Genomic DNA, 9,938 nt, shown 5'->3' with positions numbered 1-9,938 from the left:
ATATTCAAAGACAGTATTTACACTGAGGCCACCACGGTTCGTGATTGTTCCCTGCACATTATAAACGCCGGGATATGATTCTTAATGGATTGTGTCATCACCACAGATGGCAATGCATGCTGCGCAGCGTGCTCCCATGCTGGCCACAACGCTTGTGTGGATTACTTGTGGGAGAGCATTTCATTGCTTCACCAGTGCGGTTGATAACTACTAGATGAAAGTTTGAGCGTGTGTTACAGTGCGTCTCCCCACGGCATCCCACACGTGCTCATTGGGACTTAAAAATGGTTCAAATGACTCTGAGCACTATGGGACTTAACATCTATGGTCATCAGTCCCCTAGAACTTAGAACTACCTAAACCTAACTAACCTAAGGACATCACACAACACCCAGTCATCATTGGGACTTAAAGCGATTCCAGTCGCCGATTATCCTCTTGATCCTAGAGGTCCTCTGGCTGCACAGTCCCGTGTGGTCACGCATTGTCATGCATAAAAATAGTGACAGGGCCGAATGAACCCATGAAAAGACGCACATGGGTAAGCAGTACAGCGCCACAGTAACGTTGACCGTTGGGTGTGTACATGCTCGAAGATTTGGAGGTAAGTAGATCCATGATACATTATACTTACCGACACCACAACACCTGAACTACCGAAACTCTCACGTTCGAGACCGTTCCACTGTATATTACTTCTCAAACAGGGCCCAAGGCAGGCACAACGAATGCACCCAGAAAAACTGTCGAACGAGATCGTTTTGTGAAGGTGTTGTAGTGTATGTTCGTGGGGGATGGGGTTTTGGGGATAGGGTCCATAATGTTGCATGGGCACACTGACTTCCATATCTTTTAGTACCGCACACTCACAGCTCTAAGTTCTTGTGACGCCGTACTGCTTCCCCATGTGCGTTTTTTCAGGGGTGCATTCGGCCCTGACTCCAATTTTGTGTACGACAATGCGCGATCGCATCGAAGTGCGTGTGAGGAGGAGCTCCTGGATTCAGAAGATATTCGCTGAATTGACTGAGCTTGCTTCCCATCTAGTCCTTCCGACAATCATTTCTCTTTCGGTCTCTTCCCATTTTTCCGCAGCCATTTCGTCGTAGGTTTTCTGGACTTCCTATTTATTTAATTTCTCGGTGACTTGTACTTCTAAATTCCTGAATTGTCCTAAACACGTTTGTATTTCCCTCTTTCATCCATTAACTGAAGTGTTTCTTCAGTTACCCAAGGTTTCTTCGCAGGTACCTTCTGGATATCTATGTTTTCCTGTCCAACTTCTGTGATTGCCCTTTTCAGAGATGTCCAATCCTATTCAGCTGTACTGCCTACTGAGCTATTCCTCATTTCTGTGTTTATAGCCTTAGAGAACTTCAAGCGTACGTCGTCATTTCTTACTAAATACATACTCCACTTCTTTATAGATTGATTTTTCTTGACTAAGCTCTAAAACTTCAGCCTACTCTTCAGAACTGCTACATTGTCATCTCAGTGTATAGCCGCTTCGGGGTATGCCTTACAACCCAGTATCTGATATTGGAAACTGCCTGATCATGATGTAATGTAAATGAAATCTCCCGTATCACGAGGCCATTTTCAGGTATAACTCCTCTTGTGAATATTGAACAGAGTAATCACTATTACTGTGGTAGACAGAGATTGTAATACATCCATCAAGTTACTGAGGACGTATGTTGCAAGTGCTTGTCTGAGATGAAGAGGTTGGACACAGGAGAGAAATTCGTGGCAGGCGACATCAAACCGGTCAGAAGACTGATAGCTCAGAGAAAAGGAAAAAAAAGAAAGCATACGCATCATGCGGAAGTTACTTCCGCCCTTAAGTTTTGCCACCCATATATGTGTTGCACTTTAGTTCCACGGGACTATACACGTCAAGCACGTGGCTATGTCGTCAGAAAAAGTTAGTGTGTCCAGCAACTATCGACAAACTTTACGACGTTTGTTACCCTCCCTCACACACCACAGCCAAGTGAACACCACGCGGATTGGGAGAAACTCTAGTATGAACTACTAAGATACACGCCTCGTTACAGTATACCAGTTTAATGCTAGCTCATTTTTTGTTTTGTGGGAGATCCATTTTTGGTTTCAGCTGCTGAGACAAGATCGAATGCTGCATCTCTAATTCCATAATTTTCTGATTTGTTTAGCAATAAATCATGGTGTACACAGTCGAAAGCCTTTGTTAAGGAGATGACTGTACATGGCGTGATTCAGCTGCCTCTGACTATGGATTTTATGCAACCCACTCTGCCTTCAAATACAACGTGCTAATTTTATACTCTTTTGCTCGCTACGCACAAATTGTTAGTCTTGTAGAAATAATTAGAAGGATTTTTCTGCGGAAATTTAATGTAGTTACTTTTTATAGTGGGATACGTTATCACTAGAGGCTTATATTTCGAATTATTCATGTAAAACATCCAGAAGTGACTATCAAACACGTTTTTCTTGGATAACTCGAAAATCGTGCCCCCCCCCCCCCCCCCCCCCCCCGCCCCCCTCTCCAAGTGAAAATGCATTCGAGCACAAAATTTAAATACATTAAGTTTCCTACAAAAATAGTCTATTCATCTTTCCTGTAGGACTAATGGTTTCAGCATAATAAGCGAGAGAATACGAAAATCTCGCGCGTGGTTTATGAAGGCGTTGCGGGTTGCATAAAACTTATAAGTAGAGGCAGCTGAATCACTCCGCATATTTATTAGCAGCTTCTAGTATGCTGTTAAAGGCGAACTATATTGTTTACGAAACTGAAGAACAATTCTAAATCCGAACTGCGAATTTGTCAGAAATACGTGTTCATAAATATACAACTACTGTTTTGTGAGTTACTTTGTTGCCGTACGGTGTTCAGCGCTGTGTGAGGAAGATGGTTGCTCTTTCAATTGCAACAGGGTGCGCTGCACTAAGCCAGCCAGGCCGCTGATGAGCTCGCTCCGTAAATACCGCGGGCGTAGCGCAATGACTCTGCTGCCAACCAAACATCGTTAGGCGGTGGGTCCGTTAGGACACTGGATGGAGCGGCGCGTCAGCCTATATGGCGCGACAATCAGCTTAGTCGCCAGGAAATGAGGCCGCCAACGACACACACGCCGGATGACAGCCTTTCCCCTCGCGTGACAACGCCGCGCTGAGCGCAGCACTGCAATAGCCGCTCAGACTCTGCGCACCTCGAAAATAGGTGGCTCATACTGTTCTGGTTCGTATTGGACCTGTCATTAGTTCACGTTAGTTTCCTACCTGGTACAGCAATCACAGATTTGCCAATCAGCACCCACAAAGGAGACTACTGATGAAGTCATCGGCTTCATAAGTCACATCAGTTTGCAATCGCTGCCCTTAACCATTTTAACGAGAGCGATTAAATACCTGAAGATACCTCCACTGTTATCCATACGTTTATGCACATCAAGAGTTTCGAGTCTCTTCTTTTCCAGTTTTCTCAAAGTTCATGATTTAATTCCGGACAATGTTGTGATTCTAATGTAGATTATCACACATTTCTTCCTAAAATTAACGTCCATGTTTGATACCACTAAATTTCTTTTAGCGAGGAACACTCTCTTCGCCTGTAATAGACTACAAGGTTATTATAAATGACTGGAGCGACTTCATAGATTTTCTGTAGCTATATTATCTGATATATTATATTACAAGTGTTGCATATGTTCGGCCTAACTGATTTTGCAGACATAAAGTCGATATCCAGTTCTTCGCACGTTCAGCAAAGCGTTTACCTATCAATCTGTTCAAAAGCACTGTTGGCGCGAGCTCGTAGTCCTGGTATGTTTGCTGGGAGGCGAGGCCTCAACATTGAATTTTTCACGTTACCACCCATAAAAAATCCGCGTGAGGTTTAGCCGACTATGACACGAATTTCTTCACTCACTGCACGCCGACAGGCCGTTTTGTTATTGCAGAGCTTTAAACTGCGAATAACAGCTCCGAACAGAATTGATAGTTGGCGGATCTTTGTTGAAATGTCCTTGCGCTGCTGCGACAGAATGATGTTAATGCATTTCAAGCACAACATATTCTTTCTAGGTGCCTGTCGCCATCTTGCCAAACTACTTACTGCAGAGCTCTTGTAGCAGAAATCTCAAGTTCGGATGCAACATTACAAAACTTTTTGAGTTTTTATAAACGTTAAATTTTGCGAATATTTGACTGCTGATGTTGCTATAGTGAATTTATGAAATCGCTTAAATCATTTATGATAACCTTGTAATTATATTTCCTCATTGCTTCGTCCCTTTGTTACTGTGCTTACAAGGTATCAAAATTCCTTCACTCCATGTACTTCGTAGTCCCTAGTGTTGATGTTCAATTTATCAATAAATTTATTCTTGTTGCTCCTCATTACTTTCTTCTTTCTTTGATTTAGGCTCATTCCTTCTTCTCTATTCATTGCGCTGTTCTTTCCATTCGTGAAACAACGAACCTACCCAGGAATACCACACGGCGATGTCAGTGTTTAGGCAGATTCAACAGGCAGCAATCAAGAAAGAGTCAAGTAAGAATTTGGCTGTAATTAACATAAAGGTTCAATAGAAAATCCGCAATTACTGGTTTTCAAACAGATTTATAATTAATAGAGTCAAGAAGGATAACAAATCTATTTTAAGTAGGCGTTCATAAAAAATCAATCAGGAGATACATTCAGCACCAATTGGTAACGAATAATCCACTAATGTATCTAAAACATCCCCGTGAATTAAATGGCGTCCTAGCGGTATAAGTTCAGATATTTCCATTGTTCACTGAAGACAGTGTGCTGAAGAATACTACATCAGTATTAACTTCACCTGCAGACTAATAATTATACCTCATACGAATAGCATGTTTTTAGGTTAGTTAGGACCACCAAGTATGCATGGCACAGACAACGTACTAATGTTCATTTTTTCCCTGGACAACTGGTCAGGTTTTGATGAGTGGAGACGTGGACACAAAATGGAAGGTCTATAGTGACACGCTTGGTCCACTTCATGGAGCAGTTATGACCGTGCAGACTACATGAGGTAGAAAATAATGTGATGTTTTTGCGGGAAGACTGTTATATGGAGAGAATAAACAACTAAAACACTAAAGTGGGTACATATTAAATACCAATTATCATATTATCTATACCTATGGCTCGCCACGAAATCGTCTCCCTAATACCCGGTGTTTTGAAATCCTTCAAAATTCTGTCACGATTTAAACCAGTAATGAAATTTCCAAAAGGTAAGAAGCTACACGATAATGATCCATTGGAAACAGATCTACTGAAAATGGTGGCAACTGTTAATAACGATGACGTTTTAAACGGTCATTCTTCTTCCTCGCGAAGACCCAGGAATACAATGTGAGCCGCCTTGACGACCATTGGCAGAAATCCAGAATAGGAAACCTCCGTTGGCAAAATGACATGCTCAGTTCCTATATCTCGCAACAGGCAGGCTTTGGTCGCTGTCCTTCAAAGTGAGAAGCAGCGGGTCTATTTTTTTAAGCCTGAAGATTGCAGGGGTGTGGCGCCGGCTAAGTCATAAAATATATTTCCAGGAGGTTTTGCCCAACAGCTCTTATTCAGGGTGGCCCATTGCTAGTGACCGGGCCCAATATCCCACGAAATAAGCATCAAACGCAAAAACTACAAAAACGAAACTCGTCTAGATTGAAGGGGGAAACCAGATGGCGATATGGTTCGCCCTCTAGATGGCGTTGTCTTAGGTCAAATGGATATCAATTGTTTTTTTTTTTAAATGGGAGCCCCCATTTTTATTACATATTCGTGTAGTACGTAAAGAAATATGAATGTTTTAGTTGGACCACGTTTTTTGCTTTGTGATAGATGGCGCTGTAATAGTCACAAACGTGTAATTACGTCATATCACGTAACATTCCGCCAGTGCGGACGGTATTTGCTTCGTGATACATTACCCGTGTTAAAATGGACCGTTTACCAATTGCGGAAAAGGTCGACATCGTTTTTATGTAAGGTTATTGTGATCAAAATGTCCAACGGGTTTGTGCTATGTATGCTGCTCGGTATCCTGGACGACATCATCCAAGTGTCCGGACAGTTCGCCGGTTATTTACGTTATTTAAGGAAACAGGAAGTGTTCAGACACATGTGAAACTTCAACCACGACCTGCAACAAATGATGATGCCCAAGTAGGTATTTTAGCTGCTGTCGCGGCTCAGCCGCACATCAGTAGCATACAAATTGCGCGAGAATCGGGAATCTCAAAAACACCGGTGTTGAGAATGCTACATCAACATCGATTGCACCCGTACCATATTTCTATGCACCAGGAATTGCATGGCGACGACTTTGAACTTCGTGCACAGTTCTGCCAATGGGCACAAGAGAAATTACGGGACGATGACAGATTTATTGCACGCGTTCTATTTAGCGACGAAGCGTCATTCACCAACAGCGGTAACGTAAACAGGCATAATATGCACTATTGGGCAACGGTAAATCCACGATGGCTGCGACAAGTGGAACATCAGCGACCTTGGCGGGTTAATGTATGATGCGGCATTATGGGAGGAAGGATAATTGGCCCCAATTTTATCGATGTCAGTCTAAATGGTGCAATGTATGCTGATTTCCTAGGTAATGTTCTACCGCTGTTACTACAACATGTTTCACTGAATGACAGAATGGCGATGTAATTCCAACATGATGGATGTCCGGCACATATCTCGCGTGCGGTTGAAGCGGTATTGAATAGCATAATTCGTCGAAGCACCACACCACGGCCCGCACGTTCACCGGATCTGACGTCCCCGGATTTATTTGTGTGGGGAAAGTTGAAGGATATTTGCTATCGTGATCCACCGACAACGCCTCTCAACATGCGTCAGCACATTGCCAATGCATGTGCGAACATTACGGAAGGCGAACTACTCACTGTTGAGAGGAATATCGTTACAAGTATTGCCAAATGCATTGAGGTTGACGGACATAATTTTGGGCATTTATTGCATTAATGTGTTATTTACAGGAAATGACGCTGTAACAGCATGCGTTCTCACAAAGGTAAATGTGTCACTTTGGAACAACCGAAATAAAATGTTCAAACGTACCTACGTTCTGTATTTTAATTTAAAATACCTACCTGTTACCAAATGTTCGTATGAAATTGTAAGCCATATGTTTGTGACTATTACAGCGCCATCTATCACAAAGCGAAAAAAGTGGTCCAACTAAAACATTCATATTTCTTTACGTACTATACGAACATCTAATAAAAATGGGGGGTTCCTATTTTAAAAAAAACGCAGTTGATAGCCGTTTGACCTATGGCAGCGACGTATAGCGCGCCATCCATAGGGCCATCTGGTTTCCCTCTTCAAGCTAGACAAGTTTCGTTCTTTGTAGTTTTTTCGTTTGACGCTTGTTTCACGAGATATTTGGCCCGGTCGCGATCAATGGACCCCTCTGTACATTTGAAAAAATGTCATATGACCGGCATGAGCTGCTGGTAAAATATTTTATTTATGCAAGCAGTTTCAGTCGTCAGACTATCATCAAGTTAATAAACGTATTCACAAAATCACTTTAGGCGAAATATAAAATCTTTATCGTCAGTTGATGGAACTGTGAATAATAGGCTGTTATCATATTGTAGCAAAAGTTAGGTCGTCAGTCTACAAAAAGTGCGAGCAGCGTTAACGTCGAATACAGTTTCAACATGAGAAAGTGCACTCCATAGAACAGTTTTATAGATTGACGACGTAATTTATACAATGTATGGAAGTGAAACGTGGACGATAAATAGTTTAGACTAGAAGAGAATAGAAGCTTTCGAAATGTGGTGCTACAGAAGAATGTTGAAGATTAGATGGGTAGATCACATTACTAACGAGGAGGTATTGAATAGAATTGGGGAGAAGAGGAGCTTGTGGCACAACTTGACTAGAAGAAGGGATCGGTTGGTAGGACATGTTCTGAGACATCGAGGGATCACAAATTTAGTATTGGAGGGCAGCGTGGAGGGTAAAAATCGTAGAGGGAGACCAAGAGATGAATACACTAAGCAGATTCAGAAGGATGTAGGTTGCAGTAGGTACTGGGAGATGAAGAAGCTTGCGCATGGTAGAGTAGCATGGAGAGCTGCATCAAACCACTCTCAGGACTGACGACCACAACAACAACAACGTCAAGAGCGTATGATTCGTAGTTTTATTATATGACGATAAGGATTTTTAAATTTCGTCTAACATGATGCTATAAACACTTTTATGGACCTGATGATGCTCAGACGGCTGGAACTGGTTGTATAAATAAATCATTTTTCCTGTGGCTCAAGCCGGCTAAATGAGTTTTTCAAATAAGCCATAAAAAGTATGACTGCTACGGTCGCAGGTTCGAATCCTGCCTCGGGCATGGATGTGTGTGATGTCCTTAGGTTAGTTAGGTTTAAGTAGTTCTAAGTTCTAGGGGACTGATGACCACAGATGTTAACTCCTATAGTGCTCAGAGCCATTTGAACCATTTGAACCATAAAAAGTCTAGCCGTCGTCACATTCTGCCCATTGAGTTTGAGCTTCGAGACGGCCTTGCATCAGCAGCTTCTTTACAGCCGCGGGAGCGTTTTGCTGCAGGCATTTACCGCTTTGCAGTTATTGGCACTTTAGTTGTTTATAATGTGGAACGTCGCTCACGCATGCACAGCTTCTCGCTCGCCCGGTGAGTGCGAACATCTCGCACTACGACCACAGACTATTGGCGACAGCTACGTTGAACGGTTCACCGGAACAACCCACACCTGTCACTTTCATCTGCTCTCTTGATTCAGTAGTCTCTCTATCAATATAATATACTTCACTAAGTTTTCATTACACGTTCTCTGTGAGATTTATCATTGCGTCACTGTTGGCTACAACTACTACTCTGCCCGAACAGGCCATGAAGGTCCAACGGTACCGACCGGTCGCCGTGTTATCCTCAGTCCGCAGGCGTCGCTGGATACGCATGTGGAGGGGTATGTGGTCAGTACGCCGCTCTCCCGGCCGTATGTCAGTTTACGAGACATGAGCCGCTACTTCTCAACCAAGTAGCTCCTCAGTTTGTCTCACAAGGGCTGAGAGCACCCTACTTGCCAATAGCGCTGGGCACACCGGATGGTCACCCATCGAAGTAGTAGCCCAGCCCGACAGCACTTAACTTCGGTGATTTGACGGGAACCGGTGTTACTGCTGCGGCAAGGCCGTTGGCGTCACTGATGGCAGCTGTCGGCTAACTACGATCTTTTTGGTTATTACTGTTGTGGACTGGCAAGACAGCCAATCCACTATGACGGGAAGCCGATAGGCACGCGTTTACGCTCACGCAGGCTGGCGTGAGGTCTGGAGCAGGTAAAGTAATTATACTAGCAAGAAAAGTACGTAGCTGCCGGAATACTTAACTTTAATTCATAATTGGTGAACATCGGTCTGACGGTACATGCATCACAAGATAACTAGCAAATGATAATGGCGCCTTGCTAGGTCGTAGCAAATGACGTAGCTGAAGGCTATGCTAACTATCGTCTTGGCAAATGAGAGCGTAATTTGTCAGTGAACCATCGCTAGCAAAGTCGGCTGTACAACTGGGGCGATTGCTAGGACGTCTCTCTAGACCTGCTGTGTGGCGGCGCTCGGTCTGCAATCACTGACAGTGGCGACACGCGGGTCCGACGTATACTAACGGACCGCGGCCGATTTAAAGGCTGCCACCTAGCAAGTGTGGTGTCTGGCGGTGACACCACAATTACGTTAATATTTTCGTTTCTCAAGCTAACAGTTTACTGCGTCCGCCATCGATGACGAAGATATTATACATTCTGCAGTGCTCTAAAATTAATTGGAATCTGTGGCTTACCCGCTTGAAGAGCTTGTCTTTCTACTCGCAACTCATGAAAACTATGTCTTTCAT

At 43.3% G+C, this 9,938-nt stretch overlaps 1 pseudogene; it reads right to left on the bottom strand.

Annotated features, from left to right (window-relative positions):
- Window positions 1-9,121: 9,121 nt before the first annotated feature.
- LOC126417365 (5S ribosomal RNA) lies at window positions 9,122-9,239 on the bottom strand (annotated as a pseudogene).
- Between the last annotated feature and the right edge of the window lie 699 nt (window positions 9,240-9,938).

The sequence above is a fragment of the Schistocerca serialis genome, chromosome 8 (genome assembly GCF_023864345.2).
Source record: "Schistocerca serialis cubense isolate TAMUIC-IGC-003099 chromosome 8, iqSchSeri2.2, whole genome shotgun sequence".
In the NCBI taxonomy this organism is placed as follows: domain Eukaryota; kingdom Metazoa; phylum Arthropoda; class Insecta; order Orthoptera; family Acrididae; genus Schistocerca; species Schistocerca serialis.
Note: the sequence above shows the minus strand (reverse complement) of the source record. Positions and strands in the feature narration are given on the sequence as shown.